Source organism: Myotis brandtii, unplaced genomic scaffold, assembly GCF_000412655.1.
Source record: "Myotis brandtii unplaced genomic scaffold, ASM41265v1 scaffold521, whole genome shotgun sequence".
Lineage (NCBI taxonomy): Eukaryota > Metazoa > Chordata > Mammalia > Chiroptera > Vespertilionidae > Myotis > Myotis brandtii.
In genome coordinates, this window is record NW_005369870.1 from 783781 (window position 1) to 801228 (window position 17448).

Sequence of the window (17448 nt, forward strand, 5' to 3'; positions counted from 1 at the left end):
TAGTCTGATCGCCATTTCTCTGTCTTTGGATCTGTCCCTGTTCATCAGTCTATGTTGTTTTCTATATTCCACAAATGAGTGAGATCATGTGGTATTTATCTTTCTCTGACTGGCTTGAATAAGAGTTTTTTACAACACACTGATTTTTTCAATGCAAAAATGTATTGTGTTACCTTTGCCTTGAAGGAAGAAATACATTTCATTTATTCTGTTCAGGTAGGCAAGGGTTGATTGCATGTATATGTATCTTCTTTTCAAAAATGCTTATTTTCTCAGTAGAAAGTTCCGTCTTAGTCACCATGAGCCCTGAGATTTGGTCACCATAATTCGATTCACTTTCACTTCTATTATAAATCAAAACATGCAAAAGGGACAACGGTACAACCACAGGGACAGCATAAGGGTGGTGTTTCATATAAAATTGTACTCAGCATGCTATTCTCTCAAGAACATTCCATTCCAATGCCTAACAATCAGCTCCGACTCTCACCAGCTAATTCCACATCCACAAACACGATGACCTGAACTAGGGCCATGCCCAGGGCAGAAACGCCCAGCCTTCCTACTTGTTCCCAACAATTTCCTGGGTTCCCTCACACTCTATTTTTATCTCACATATTTATTCTTATGCCCTCTTCTTAATGCCACTATTAAGCAGCTCATCCATGCATTCCCTTTCTTGCTCTGGCTCCCCTGGAATGTGGCTACTTTACCTCAGTTTAATATAGCTTCTTCTGAAAACAGTGTCTCACTGTTGATTTCTCAACTTCCACCTTAGTGGCTCTTACAGGGTGAGCATTCCTTCCTCAGAAGCTATTGAAGGCTTTTACTTATGCTCCAAAGCTATGACATTTGCAATAATCCTATGTATCTTAGCTAGCTATAAATATTGTTCTAAGATTTACTTTCCTATATAATGTCCCATTTTCTTTTATCTAATTAACTAGAGGCCTGGTGCATGAAATTTGTGCATGGGTAGAGTCCCTAGGCCTGGCCAGCTATCAGGGCTGATCAGGTTCCCTGTCTCCCCACCTCCTCCTTCCCTCGCTCCCTCAGCACCCCGCAGCTGCTGTTGGTTGCCTGCCATGTTCTGAGCCGCCCCCTGGTGGTCAGCACATGTCATAGTGAGCAATGGAACTCCCAGTTTCCCAGTCAAACTCCTGAGGGGACACGTTGCATATTAGCCTTTTATATACACTGAGTGGCCAGATTATTATGACCACATGACGTTTGTAGGCAAATTAGCTATAATTTCGCCCTGAAGTTGCTAGAGGGCCAGACCATTATAAATAGGGAAGCAGGTTGTTTACCATGACAGTAGAAGTGATTTTTTTCTGAAGATATGGGTAAACAATGCGATTTAACAGCCTTTGAAGGTGGGAGATATATAAATTACACTGAGTGGCCAGATTATTATGACCACCTGACGTTTGTAGGCAAATTAGCCGTACATTGCATCGTATGGGATATGGAAGCTGAAGGCCTGTTTGAACACCTTTGCTGTCTGTAGTTACCAAGATAAAACATCTTCAATTCACACAGGTACACAAGGATTGGACAGTCGAGCATTGGAAAAAAGTCATGTGGTCCGATGAATCACGTTTCCAGTTGCATCATGCAGATGGCAGAGTGAGAATTTGGTGGGAACAGCATGAAAGCATGCACCCCACATGCATGAGTACAACCCTTCAAGCATGTGGGGGCAGTGTTATGGTTTGGGGCATGTTTTCCTGGTATGATTTGGGCCCTTTAATTCTTGTGGAACAACGTCTTAATAGTACAACATACCTAAGTATCGTTGCTGATCAAGTTCATCCTATCATGTTGATGGCGTATCCCAATGGAGATGGCTTCTTCCAACAAGACAATGCGCCATGCCACGGTGCTCGTATTGTGCAGGAGTGGTTTCAAGAACATGAGGGAGACTTTACCTTGCTTAGGTGGCCCCCACAATCACCAGATCACAATCCAATTGAGCATTTGTGGGACGAAGTTAAAAGAGCCATCAGGCAGCTGGTTCCACAACCATCAAATCTCACAGAACTGGACAGTGCTATTCATCAGGCATGGTGTCAGATTCCTCGCATCACCTTTCAACATCTCATGGAGTCAATGCCAAGAAGAATTGCCACAGTGTTGAAGGCAAAAGGTGGCCCAATGAAGTACTGATGGGGTGGTCATAATAATCTGGCCACTCATAATAATATATATCCCATGTTCAAGACTGTTAAATAACCTTGTTTACCCATATCTTCAGAAAAAAATCACTTCTACTGTCGTGGTAAACAACCTGCTTCCCTATTTATAATGGTCTGGCCCTCTAGCAACTTCAGGGCAAAATTATAGCTAATTTGCCTACAAAAGTCATGTGGTCATAATAATCTGGCCACTCGGTGTATATAGATAGTTGCTCATTATAGACCCTACAGAAAAAGTAAAAATTTCTTTTAATTATTTCATTATATGTGTTGTTTATAAAGTTTTGTAATTGTTTTTTTCACTTAATGATTTAGCTTGAATATTTTCCCACATCATTAAAATGTTATTTCAAAGACATTTTAACACATATGATTTTTTTGGTGATAGAATAGGTAGCATTGTAGTTGCTTAATCATTTCTTTAATGTTAGATATTTAGGCTGTAAGAAAGGCAAAATATCTTGCAGGTGAGGTGTAGAAAAGCACAAAGACTATGGTATCTTTGACATTCTGAGGCAAAGTCCTAGACTCATGTGTGTGTGAGGGGGGAGGGAGGTTGGAGGGTAAACTAATCAATCATATGCTACTCTGACAGAGGTGCCTTTGCTGTCGCTTCCATTATGGTGGTGTTTCACATGCTTTCACTTGGGTGCTGCAGACATTAGGAATGACGATAGAACTTCAGTCATCTGTGTGCCATTTGCCATATGAAGACATATGTTCTGAACACATCTAGCTGTTTTAAAATAGTTTTAACTGCCCTATAACATAAAGTCATTCCTTAAATAACTTAATCCACTTTGAAGTGAGCTACACAAGTATCTGTTTTCTTTGCCTGTCCTGCTTTCTTTCATTCTGCGCTCTACATTAGAAACGATCAGCGTGGTCACTTCTGTAGTTTATTAACTGTATTTTTCAGCAGTAGAAAAAAATAAGGAAGCACTGAGAAAAAGTCCTCTTTAACATTTCAGGATAGAGTATTGCTATTAAAACTTTGGAAGAAAAATGGTACTAAGAATAAAATATTATAGTCTGAGTGAATAAGATCATATATCTAGAAAGGAAGCAGATTATGGGAAAGTATTTCTTCAAAAGAGTAAGAAACTATAAATGAACGTTGTGGTAGGATTGTAGCTTGAGCCTTGGCCCGAAACTCTTCACTGCTAAGGTTCAGACACGTCTGCAAATTTTTATCACACATGTAGTAAAATATATAAGAAAAGTTTATTCAAATCGAACCCACCCAGTTTCTTAGAGGTAGGGGTTGTAAAGTGACTCCACTGTTAGAATGGGTGTTGAATTTACATGGTAGTGCAATAAAAGTCTAGCAGGGGTACGGTGGGGGCAGGCAGTGGCACTAAGTCTTCTCCTGGGAAGAATCCATCCCAGGGGAGGAGAGACTCAGTTAAGATGCTATTGCTCATGTAAAATTCTTACGCATTGGTGAGGAGCAGGGAGTCTGCTTACCTCATCGTGCCTATGACTTGAATCAGTCTCTGACCCAGTATCTTGGAAACATGTCCAGGTCCCGGGGGAAAAGAGGGCTAGCAGTAAAATTTGAAAGAACCCAAACTATCTAACTCAATGTGGTTCAAGCAACACTTCTTTAGAACTCCTCTTTAAGCATAGAAGATATTCATCCTGTTGCTCGATTGAAGGCTACGAGACAGTTTGTATATTTTCAAAGCAACCACCGGGAGATAATAAACAGCCAGATAAGGCAGCAAGAAAGACAAGGCCGTTAGGCAGAACAGAACACATGTACCATGCCTTCTAGGTATTACAAAAAGCAGTGGGGCCATCAAAACAGTAGAGGCCGTACTGGGCAGGTGGAGGTGTGTCATCCCTGGTGGAGCTCAGGTAGATTCATGTGCTGTGAAATTGTTCCTGAGCACATGGAGATATCACCTGGAAACTCCCAGCACTTGGGGAAACTGGCAGAGTACTGGAGTTCCTGCCAGCGCAGGGAGAGGATGCAGCTAGGTTCACTGGGTAACAGGTGCTCATAAGTCCCATGATTTACCTAATCCATTTTGATGCAGAAAGACTTCAATTTTAAATAAGTTTTACAAGCAGTGAACTTCAAAGACCCCCTTCGGGGTCAATTAAGACATGTCCCTGTGCCTTCAAGTGTTTAAGGGAGTTGTTCCTTAATAGAGGGGCAGCTAAGTGAATGCATACCTAAACAGGAAGATATTGAGAAAATGGCCTCTGACAAGGGCTTCTGTTTTCTGCTTTTAAACTGGTGAATCCACATTTGTATTTTATATCAAGATCTGTATACATAGAAACAGGATGGTAATGATTAGTCAATTTTGCTCAAAATATAGATCTTGACATGGTTTTTCCTGTGTGAGTATGGTGTATACTCACCTTCCCTCTCTTTATGCCTTCTTATTTTGTTTATTTAAAGTTTTATTTATTAAACTATATGTGATATAAAATTTTATTTAGGATTACGATATAATTCAAAGGGAAAAGGGTTCAATATACAGGTGATCATTTAGTTGTTCTTATATAAGCTCTTACTCTCTCCAAATCAATTAAACATATACCAAGGCCTTGGCAGCATCTTCACCAAAAACATCTGATGTGACCCTTATTATCATTTGATTTAGCCAATTTTCTTTGAGGCTTCTTAGAACTGTATGTATTGTAGCACTAGAAGGTGCAATGTAGATCATCTCTCTTGACTCTCAGATTTTAGACTGTGTGGATAATAGAAATGCACAAGGCACAGTCAGCAGTCTTATGGCTACTCCATTCTTCTCTTTGTAATACAATCAGAATCAGCAGAACAACTAGTATGGCCAGTTAAACATCTCAAATCTGCCTTCAGTGAAAATTCACAATGTAATTTTAAACTACTGCATTCAGTGTTTGGATGAGTTTAATGACTTGATATGCAGAACACATCAAGTCCTTAACTAGGATAAAATATATGAATACAGACTAAATGACAGCAGAGTGCACTGTAATAATCCTAGGAGTTTAATGATTATTTTCATACAATGTACAGATCTTCCTTTAGGAAATTATTAAGGATTAAAAAAAAATTCAAAAAGAAAAGTATTCAACATACAGATGTTCATTTAGTTGTGCCAGAAACACACAAGGTGCTGAAAGTAACACACACACACACACACACACACACACACACACACACACGTAGATATAGATATATAGATACACACACACACATCAGGTAAGTGAAATATTGATTTTTTGGAAGGATGAGATTGAGATATTTTGTTGAATGTGGATCCAGAGAAAATCTTATATAAAAGTTATACATCCATAATTTGTGAATAATACATATTTATAGGTAAAAATTCTATATAGTATGTTCATACCCAGATATAGGAGGTTTTTTGATGCTTATAAGTACTTGACGCACCATTATTTAACTATGAGAAAATAAATTCTGATGAGAATGATGAAGAAAACAAAAGTAACCTCTTCCCTTCCAGATAATCTAGTGACTTTGCCATTGTAATGGCAATCTAGTAAATTAGCTATTTCTCTTTGTCCAAACAGGTAAGGAGAGCGTTCTTCTATTGTTCGACTCTATAGGTAAAAATTCCTCTAAGAGTAAAACCAACCCAAGTATATGCTAATTAGTCTAGTTCTTAATCGTTAACAGGTCACTGAGATTAAGCTAGGAAAGATAATTTTTAGAGATAGAGCATAAGGGAGAGAAGTTTATGAACTAATGATCCATGGATTAAAGACTTTTATACTTTTTAAAATCATATAAGTAAATAAATTACCATAAAGTCCCTTTAAGGAAATGGCAGAGAATCCAAGTCTACTCCCATTTGGCATACAAACCAGCCATTGTACAATAATATTATCTTAACTGCAATAAGAACTGAGTCTTTGTTTACATACAAGTTGGAAATTTTTTGAATAATTATCTTAAGAGCAGGGAATGTACTACAATCTCAGAGGCCAAATTATGACCTCACTTATGTCAAAGACATTACAAAGAGCCCCAAAAAGGATAAGAAATGGACAGAGAGAAGAGACAGAAAAGCAAAGTGGCTGGAGAAATGTTTAGCAGAACCCAGCATAACTTTGGCATCTCTTCCCTATTCCTTCTGCCTGTTTGCAGAAGCAACACTCATCAACCACCCACTTCTCTCTCCTTAAAGAAATTCCAGTGAACCCCTTCCCGTGCTTTATCAATACCTGACATGTCAAGGTAAATAGGCCACACAGAGCAGCCTTCAGAGCAGCATCTTCTCATTAAAACAGGACTTCTTATTCACAAGATTAACAAAATAGAACACAGTGTCTTAATTCAGCCTGAACTATTCAATAAAAATATGTTCTTAAACACACTGGCACTTGCCCCTTGAAATCAATAATACTTTACTCCTTGATGTGTGTGTTAGTTTTAAATAAAAGATAGGCAGTTATTTAATCTGATAATAGAGGAAAACTACAGCAACTGCTTGGTATAATAGACATGGAAAGGGACAAGGATTGAGGAGTTCTGGACTGACATCTATTGCTGCCTCTAATTTGCTTTGAAACCTTAGCTAGTCTCTTCACCTATCTGGGCCTCAGTTTCTCTACATATAAGTTGAGAGAGTAAAAAATTGATAATATGCTTGTTTGATGATCTGTGATCTATCCACATCAGTAAATTCCAATATGTCATGTCAGTGATATTATTTAGAATATTAATTAGAGTATGTGGTGACTGACTGAAGAGTCATATATCATTTTAATATACTTAAGAAAAGAAATATAAGCTCTTACTCTCTCCAAATCAATTAAACATATTGCAAGGCCCTTGGCAGCATCTTCACTAAACACATCTGATGTGACCCTTATCATTTGATTTAAGCAATTTTCTTTGAGCCTTCCTAGAACTGTGTACATTTTAGCACCAGAAGGGGCAATGTAGATCATCTCTTTTGACTCTCAGATTTTAGAGATGAGGAAACTGAGCTCATGGTACAACTCAGCAGCAAGAATAATAGTAGTGCCCTAACTGGTTTGGCTCAGTGGATAGAGCGTCAGCCTGCAGACTCAAGGGTCCCAGGTTCGATTCCGGTCAAGAGCATGTACCTTGGTTGCGGGCACATCCCCAGTAGGGAGTGTGCAGGAGGCAGCTGATCGATGTTTCTCTCTCATCGATGTTTCTAACTCTCTATCCCTCTCCCTTCTTCTCTGTAAAAAATCAATAATATATATATATATATGAATAATAGTAGAGCCAAGGTCCATGGTTTGTGCCCAGTGATCTTTCCATTGCTAGAGGTCACCTGTAGGAGTCTGAGTTGGACTCATGGCCCATTAGGCCTTGAGAATTCCAGTGAGGATCACGAGCAGGCTTTTGTTTCAACAGCTCATATATTCAAGGGCCTCCAAGAGGTTAATAATATAAATGGATACCGTGTCATCATCTAACCAATAAATCATATTCTTGACCATATATAAGCAACATTCAAGGGGACAGCAGATTTCCTTGAAATAACTCTAGATAAAAGAAGAAAAGTCACAGCAGATGTGTAGCCAGCTCCAATGATCCCGGCTTCTTGGTATTCATGCCCTTGTGTGGTTCCCTGCCAGAGTTGGTCTGTGAGGCTAGATCATAAATGCTATTTGGTTTTTGTCCTTGGTTTCTGACACAGAGCTCCTAAAACCCTTGCAATTTCCTGATAAGGGTGATAGAAGTGCATTTAGTTATAATGAGGTGACTTTTGAAAGCCCCTGGATAGCTTCAGGATGGGGGCTGGTCATCAGAAGGAACAAGACTCATCAGAAGTTTAGAACTGTCAGCTCTACCCCTGAATCCTCCAAAAAGGGGAGGAGAGCTGGTGATTAAGTTAAACACCAATTTCCAATGATGTGATCAATTATGCCTACTAAATGAGACCTCCATAAAAACCCTAAAGGGTTTTTTAACCTTGGTGAGTGCATCCATGTGCTTGGAGGGTGGTGCACACGGAGAGAACGTGGAATTTTCAAGTCCTGCCACCCCTCTGGCCTATAATTCCATACCTAGTCCTTCACATGCTTATTGTCCGATAATGCAGCATGTTTTCTTCAGGCCCACGCTGGGCCAGAGGCTTACAATGGTTGGAGAAAAACTAAAGAGAGAGCAAACACTACACAATCCCATCCCAGGAAGTCAGGGAACAAATGAAATGTTAGTAAAAACAGAAAAGAAGTCAGCAACATGGTACCTGTCTTCAAGTTTCTTAAACACTCAACAAGAAACAGAAAGCACAGAAACATTAACCCAAGGAATAAAAGTAGGACTTTTTTTTAAATTTTTAAAATGTTTTAAAATTGATTTTAGAGAGAGGAAGCTAGAAAGAGAAAGAGAAACACCAATGAGAGAGAAACATCTATTGGCTGCCTCCTGCACTCCCCCTACTGGGGATCGCCCTGCAACCCCAGCATGTGCCCTGACCGGAAATCGAACCAACCTCTCGGTGCACCAGATGATGTTCAACCAACTGAGGCACACCGGCCAGGCAAATGGAGGGCATTTTCAGAAGGACCATTTAAATTGCAAGGGCTGGTGGAATTGACAGAAGGAGATGACCAGAGTAGATGGGCGTATTATAGTAAATATATGTATATATAATCCCTCATATGGTATGGAATTTTATATTTATTAAGGACTTTTCCCACATTCATAATTTCATTTCAGATACTTATTATAATGAGGTTGGCAGGACAGATGCTAACGACTTCAATTTACAGATGAGCAAGCTGGGACTCACTAAGCTTTGTTGACTTGCTCAGTATCACAGAGTTTGTCAGTAGTGGAATATAAAACAACCCAGCTCTCCTATCTCGTCCTTTTTCTGCCGCCTCCTCTACTTCTTTGAACTGTTTCCCGGGAAGAGGTAAGTTCTAAAGCAGGACTAGCATTGTCTATATGGACAAAGAAAACACGCATCCAAAGTGGCAAGGGGTGCAGGATGGCTGTGGGAGAGCAGGGAAATGTGTGGGAAGGAGATGATCAAGGGAGGTGGAAGAGTCCAGATATAGAATAGAAACCCCGGGCTGTGAAGTGTTGAAAGCATGTTGAGCAGTGACTAAGGGAGCCATGGATATTAGATAGCAAATGCTCCCCTCTAACCCCCTGACTAAGTTTTTCTGCTACATGGCTTTATATGTGAATCATCACAAAGAAAACAGCACCCAAAGCAGGTATATACAATCTCTGTTGGGCCTTTTCTAAATCTTAGTCACAGTGAGTGGCATAATTTTCAATTCTTGTTCTCTGGGTCTTGTATCCAAGGCTTATATTCTGGTATGGACCAAAGTTGACCCTCTTTAATTCTTCCTGATGATTCATATTGTCACCCACACTGACCCTACATAAGCCAGTGCCTGGAAGGTGCCGCTCAGGTCAACTTCCTCCACAGAGTGCAAAGACAGGAGACGGGGCCTTGCATCTCTTAGTGGAACCAGATGGAAGGTTCTGAAGGAATACGGGACAGGGGCTGAATAGCACGAGATGCCAGATGAGTACAGTGGGCCATAGCATGTTGTGATGCTATGTTAATCTTTCCATAAAGATCTCGCGTGGCCTGAAGCTTTCATGTTGAGAATGCACATTGATCTCTGTGCTTAAAAATAAGAAATTTATCACTAAATGAATAAAGCAAAAAACTTCTACTCATATTCAATCTCTCCCTACTGCCCATCCCCAGCATTTTTGTCTATTTTTATAAGCAACAATATTTTGGAAAATGAAAATTCTTGAAATCCTCAATCACAGCGCTATCCCAAAGCCTGGACTTAGTTCAAAAGCTCCGTGGCTCTGACTCCGTAGAGCCGGTTATCCTCTTTAATTGGATCGATGGCGACAACTGTAATTACTTTAGATAGATTGCCTGTAATATAATTATGCTTCCTTCGTCAGCCTGAGCTGGACTTGTGGAATACATACAGAAGATGCCTCCAATTACTGAGAGGTGAAGGAGAGCACCATACTGCCTCACAAATCATGGTTGTTACTGTATAATATTTTTAATATTATATAGGAAGCTGAAGGAATTATTCCGGTATAGTGAGATGGCTACATTCCAGAGCTATATTTTTATAAGGACCTAACATGAACTACTGATAGTAAATCTGTATTTTCTCACTATTTAGTTACTGCTTCTTATTTATAATAAGTGATTATTATACAAGTGATTACATCCAAAAGGCATTTTTACAAAGCATACATTGTAAAGTTTAACTTGATGGTTTTCCTATGGTTTGAAAAAAACTTACAGTTTCTAAAAGTGACATAATAAATAATAAGAGATACTTTTAAAATACTGGTCTTTATAATAGATGGAGCCATAATTGATACCTAAGGAGCCAGCTGCTTTGCTACAATGATGCCTCTTTCTATTTTCCAATTAGCACATGGAGAACTTTACATTTTTTTCCACGGGAAGCCCAGCCTCTAATCAGGACGAGGCTGCCAAGTGTACTGCAAACACATGCAGTTTGGGAGACATGGCACACACTGAAATCCACTCCAATCCTATTAGCGTTAGCATTGCTCTCATTAAAAATAGAGCTGCTTGTGGGTTTTCCTTCTCAAGCACATGAGACATGGAACTTGGACATGTGCCCTTTTGAAAAACTTATTCCTGTATTCACAAACCAGATGGTGCCCATCAAATGCATCCTGATTTTCTAATGAAATAAAAAAGGGTTCCTGGTGTGTCCTTTAATGAGATTAACGCATCCTCCATGGCTAGTTTTGACAGATACTCCTGGAAAGTTAAACAACTTGGCTAACGTGGTTCTGCTGGACCCGACGGAAAGGCTCACCCGGGCTGAGGGCTGGGGCCGTGCTGAGGGGCGCTCTGCATTTTAATTCTTCCAACTGTGGGCTTTAGGAGAGGCGCAGGCATGCCGCAGCTGCTCACAAAGAAACCTCCTGCCTTTGAACATCAGAGACGAAGAGTCTGCTGTCTCATAAAAGGGCTAATCAAGCAAGAAAAAGAGCCGATCTTCCTGTCTCTCTCATTGGTCCAGTCCATGCTTGGTCAGGCCATCAAGCCGTATCCTGGGGGTGCCCTCATCACTCCCACTGCCGATAAAAACCTAATTCTGGGCACCGTTTGAAAGTCGCCCTCCTGACTTTGGGATACCGCACAACAATAATGTACTCAAAGTCAATAAAATTATGCTGGTTTTCCCCCAACAAATGACAGAAGCGTATAATGTAGCTTACCCTGGAGAAGGCTGGTTTGTGTGGTCAAAAACCTGAAGGAAAAAAAAAATAGAGGAATGGATTAATATTCTATTCCTTCTGACCTCTGTCACCACAATTGTCATTTTCCAATTTGATGTATCTCTTGCTTGAAGTAATAAAATGGTTTAAGCCAAGTTGGATTCTAACCTGAAGCCAATTTCTGTATTTAATTCCACTATTAAGCTAGGAATAGGTTCAGCTGAGAGGAACAGACTCGAGTGAAAAACTGTCCCAGGTTAGACACTGTAGTTGTGAAACATTTTTTTGAACTTTCAACAACTTGAAGATCTCAGCTATGTCTTTTTTTTTAATCTCCCTCCACAGATGAGAAAAAATTTTCTTTGTGCTGAGACACCATTTCATGCAACATCGTATCTCATTTTTCTTCATGAACTGCTCTAATTTAACAGTTGGGCTGGAACAGCACACATTACCACCAGGTTCAGTCATATAACATCCACAATCTGGAAATAACAAGTTGGAAACTTCGCATCCTACAAAATAAATCAGTCACTCCATCAGTTCTACAAGCCCGAGAGTCTGAAAATTGAAGGAAGGTATTTGAACAGCCTTGTGCACAAGCTGTTGCTGAGTTAGATGCTCAGTTAAGCTGAGTACCATGTCTTCTTCCCAGTTTGCTTTGCAGAAGCAGCTATTTTATATTTTAAATATGTGTATCCTCCAACTTTGCTAGAAAGTCTTAATTAAAAATACCACCACTACCTCCAAGTGATGGGTCCATCAATACTCAAGGATTTGAAAAAAATTTCCCCAAATGTCACATAAGTCCCTGGGACTTGGGAGCTTTTCCTCTCTTTAAGGCTTCTCTTCTGGGTGTTTTGACACTGGGGATAAAAACGTATTTAGCAAAGAGCTACCAAATTCATCAAAAGGTTAAGATTCTTTTTATTTTAGTGCTCTTTCTTAATGGGCAAAAATTGATTGATTGATTTACCTAGAACATTCTTAGCCTTAGGGCAGAAACAGCACTCTGTACAAAACAGTGGACTGGATTTAAAAAAGAAAAAGAAAATCAACATTCAAGAATACAGTGGACTTCAAAAATGGAAGAAAACAGACAAAACAAGGTCTGAAAGCATATTAAAATTCTTGTATTTGTTTAAAAGCTAATGGATGTGTTTCAGTTGCACTGAATTATCATGTGGGTGCTGGCTCTTTATCTTAGTTGGGAAAGTACTTACATTAGGACATTTAAATTCACCTGGATAGTTTATATTCTCACCTTAGTTTCCTGAAACTCCATGTACTTTTTGAGAAAACAAATTAAGGCAAGTGCTTCTCCAATAAATCCACAACCTCTAGTGCTTCCCTCCGCCTCCCTCTCCACACTGACTGTGAAACTACTTTCAGGAAGAGAGTTCTCTAAGTGGAAAGTTTGTTGACCTTTCGGGAAAAGACAGGGGGTGAAAGAGAGAAGCCGCTAATTACTTGCCACTGGCTAGAATGAAGTGAGAAGGACTATCTGAACCCCAGTAATATTAATCCTCCTTTACTCTGATCTCATCTCTGACCCTTCTACTATTTATTGCTTGGGCATTTGCAAGTACCATGCCCCCAGCACAGTGATTTGCATCTTAGGGGAAATATTTTCTAAATTTAAGTGTGCATGAGGATCCCTTGGGGAGTGTATTCAAAATGCAGATTCCTGAGCTCCAGCCCAGCTCTGCTAAATCGGAATCTCTAAAGAGTTAGCACCCAAGAATGTCCATTTTCTTTTTTTAAATCCTCACTCAAGAATATTTTCCCATTGATTTTTAGAGAGAGTGGAGGGGAGGAAAGGAAGCACAGGGAGGCCAGACCTTATAAGCAGGGACATCTGGGCAGCTTTGCCAGGAAGCTACAGCTTCGTGCTCCCCAGGGAACCACCAGTTAAAATCCCGCACTCCCTGACCCGCACTTGCCTGAGCCTTGCCTATGTTCTCTCCATAGCCATGTGGCCTTAAGCTTGGCCGATGGCTGTTCAGACCCCACAGGCAATGGACTGCAGCTGGGGACACAAGCCAAGCTAGCCTGATCTGGACTGGACTGCACGTTAACATGGAATGGGAATTCTGGGTAGTGGCCTTTATTCTGGCCTGGCTGAAGACAAGATGGGACTTCTTCCATGGCAGGACATACGGGAAGGGGACATTGGAGGGAAAACCCTTAATTTTACACCATCAATAAAGTTTTCCATGGAACCCCATCCTCCCAGGGGGGCCTTAGGAAATTCTTTTCTTCGGAGCACCCCAAGAACTCCACGTCCTCAGATAACAGTAATATATAAGTGCAATTTGTTCATTATTTCCAAATGTCTTTCCTTCTCCTTTATGACTTCCAGACAGATATATGACTAGCCTTAAGCATTAGGTCACTTTGATAATCCATAAATCACTGAAAAAGGGAGAAAATTTAGGTAATATAGATGCTAATTAATGTGGCCTTATTTACTGATTAACTCCGAATAAGTTATAGAATCCTTGAAATTTATAGCTAGAAGGACTTCAGAAAAGATTTAGTTCAATCCTTTCATTTTTTTAATATTTTGTAGGTGAAGAAACTTTCATGCAGAGAAATTAACTAACGTTAGGGTTATTTTATAAATGGGAATTATCTGAAACATTAATAGAACGTTTTCACTGTGATCTTGAATGATTCCCAAGTTTCTGCTTAATTTTCACCCCTTCTCAGTTGAGATGGAAATATCCACAAAGCAAACAATGTAAGTAAATACAATTAATCATAATAAATTATGTACTGTCTTGGATTTTCCTAGAACCAAATACTACTGAAATGGATACATGACATCCTGCTGTTTCTAATTTTCCACCAATTCATGAAACACTTCATGCTTTTCTTATGATTGCACGAAACTTTCAATTTCCTATTATAGTGAATATCACGAAAGGCATCAAAGTGCCTGAGTCCATGCCATGAAGTCCTTGAGTGTGGAATGGCAGTTTCTAATGCAAAGAGTTCGCATGAATGATAATCAACTTATTATCATTTTCTTTTATCATCCTCAGGGCTTCATTTCCTTCATCTATCAATGTTGGGATTGAAGTGGATGATATCTAAGTATCTTAAAAAATGATACAATTAAGCTAAAATAAAAAGCCTGGCATAAAGATGCTGAGTTTTAATTTAAAACATATATGAACATATTTGAGAAATGATCATCTCTCCCATCAGCATCATTTCATTGAAAAGGAAAATTTCAGCTCTAAAAGCATAGGAAGCACATAATCTATACTAATAATAGAGTAATATGCAAATTGGTTGGGACACTGTCACAGTAACGACCGATCAGTAGGCTGCATGTGCAGCAGGTGTGGTGGGTGGAGACTTGCAGCATCTGGGATGGGGCGGGGCCATGGCAGAGAGGCCTCTCCATGCGCTTGTGCCGGGGGTTTGCAGGTGTGTGGAGTGGCCTCTCTGCCATGGCCTGGCCGGGGGTCTACAGGCCTTCCCAGGCTCCGGCCTACCTCTTTGGGGCGATGGATTGTGGGGCTCCTGCACTGTGACAGGGCACAGACCAGGCTGGGGGACCCCCACCCCACCCCGAGTGCACAAATTTCGTGCACCAGGCCACTAGTTTCAAAATAAAGACAATCCTTAAGTTGAAAAAAAAAGAGTAATTATTCTTATGTTTCCCGTATTGCTGTAGATTGGCGATTTTCAACTGGTGTGTTGCAAGAATTTTTAAAACATGCAATATCTGACTAGTCAGGGGCACAGACCTCTGTTCCTTTAGATTGTCAAATAAAACAATGACAAGAGCCAATGCTACCATAGCCTCCAGTGTGAATGAGTCAAAATTACACCCACACCAAATATAATATATTTTTTGGTGTGCCACAGAATTCTAGTAATTAGTTTATGTGTGCCACGAGATGAAGAAGGTTGAAAATCACTGCTGTTGAGTCACAGTGACTTTGCCCTGGACCAGCCCCAGCCTAGGAACTACTCTTTGGGAGCCAGCCACTCTTGTGAAGTTCTACAGAGAACTTAGAGGCAGTGTTTCCCTGGGTGTATCTGACTCAACACTCTTCCCCTGAGATGTTTCTAAATAAGGGACTTCCTGGTTTTAGAATAATAGAGTGTGTGGTGGGTGCTTGACAGTATAATTCCCTTTCAGAGGTTCTCAGTGAATAATATTATAGATTCAGAGTTCTCTTAAAATTAGGCAAAATGTTAATTTTATTTCATCTCTCATTTAAAATAGTTATTTACCCCAGGAAGCAAGTTTTGTACATAGCACCTGAGAACATTCTGAAAAACTAGTGTTCTGCATAGCACACTCTCAGAAATTGGCCTATGACTTCCCTTAAATCAACTCCACGTCCTAACCTTCCACTTACAGTTAATAGGCCCACCTTTCTCCCACTCCCCAATGTAACTTCAGAGAACTCTCCGATCTACACTCAAGAAATATTAGTTAAGTGGTTGGAAGGGAGCCTACATGGCAGACGGCAGCTGCAAGGCCAGGATAAAGCCCTGGGAGGAAGGCTGGGTCTTCATGAGGGAGATGGTGTCTCCCCTCCCATCAGATCAAGCCATGCAAGCCGTGACTTACAGGTCTTTCCTCCTGATCATTTTGGTAGCTTCAGCTGTGGGTAAGGAGAATGAAATAACAGTGGCTTAAATAAGATAACTTTTATTTTTCTCTTGTCTACACAATTACTTCCATAGTCCCAAGCAGTGACTCTCAAGGCCCGGGGGAGCAGAATCCACATCGCCTGGAAGCTGGTTAGAAATGCACGTTTTTGAGACTTTCCCACACCTGCTGAATTGGACCGAGGTTCATCAAGCCCTCAGGGTGAGGCTGATGCTAACCTTTCAGAAACACTGGTCCAGAGGTAGTGGTCCAGGGCTGGAATGGGGACTCTGTCCCAGGAAGTCATCCAGGAATCCAGGCTCCTTCTCTCTGGATGCTTCACTCACTATGCCCTGGGTGTTTCCCTTGTACACATGATCCCAAATGACTTGCTACCAACATTTTCCAAAGCTGGCTTCTCCTGAGTTCCTCAGCCACATCTACTCTACCTGGACTGCTCCTAACTGCCTCTGTCCTGTCCACTGATTCCAGCCTAGTCTATCCCCACAAAGCTATCAAAGTTATCTTTTTTTCTTTTTTTAAAGTAATTTTTATCTCTTTCTTACTAGATCATCATCGGCTTCCCTGTTGGCAAAGGCCAAAAAGCAATGAAGGTCACAGAGTTTTTCAATATTGTTTCCTCTATTATCCCTCAATCCTTTCCCTAGACACCTTTTGGATCCCAGCTATAGTTAACACTGTATTTTCCAGAACCTACCACAGTGCTTCGGCCCCCGTGCCTTTGCACAGGCTGTTCCTCTTGCTTAGAATGTCTATGTTCAGATTCCTCTTACTACCCCCCACCCCCACTTCTTCCAATCTTCTTTTTTCATTTAATAAACATCTACTCATCCCTCAAAATTGAATCAACACACCACTTCTCTGGGGCCTTTCTCAATTAACTTACGCTTGGTTACTTGGTTCCTGTGTTCCCATTATAGGTATTCCTACCTATTATAGAACACTTGTCAAATTGTATCATACTTTTCTCTGTACACGTGTGCTTCCCTCATTAGATGGAGGCTTCTTGGAAGCAGGCACTGATACCTATTCAATAAATATTAAATGCCTACTTTGTGCCAGCAAGTATATACCCTGAAGCATAGGGCCTCAAAGAGTATCAGTGTCTGAAGGTTACCCAATAACGCCTGGTTTAAAGCAAGAATAAATGAATATTTCCTATAAGTTCTCTTAAGCAAGCAATGGTTGCAATTAACACCTACTTCCAATGTAACTGTGGGTACCCATGAGAGACATGCATGGAACTATTTCAGTCCTTAGTATGGTGTTGGATTTGCTAAGTTTGAAAATGGGAAAGTATTTTCAAAATAAATATTGGCCTGTGAAGAGCAAAAGCAGAAAGCAAAAGAGGGAAAAGAGGAGAAAAAACAACAACAACACACTGGGGTCTGGGCAAAAAA

At 40.3% G+C, this 17448-nt stretch overlaps 1 protein-coding gene across 1 annotated transcript in view; it reads right to left on the reverse strand.

Moving 5' to 3' along the window:
• Positions 1-17448, reverse strand: part of SEMA6D (sema domain, transmembrane domain (TM), and cytoplasmic domain, (semaphorin) 6D) — a 365068-nt gene that overhangs the window by 168987 nt on the left and 178633 nt on the right. Inside the window, exon 3 of the mRNA XM_005877506.2 lies at positions 11410-11441. The gene's annotated coding sequence lies outside the window, so the exon portion shown is untranslated. The remainder of the gene's footprint in view (positions 1-11409; positions 11442-17448) is intronic.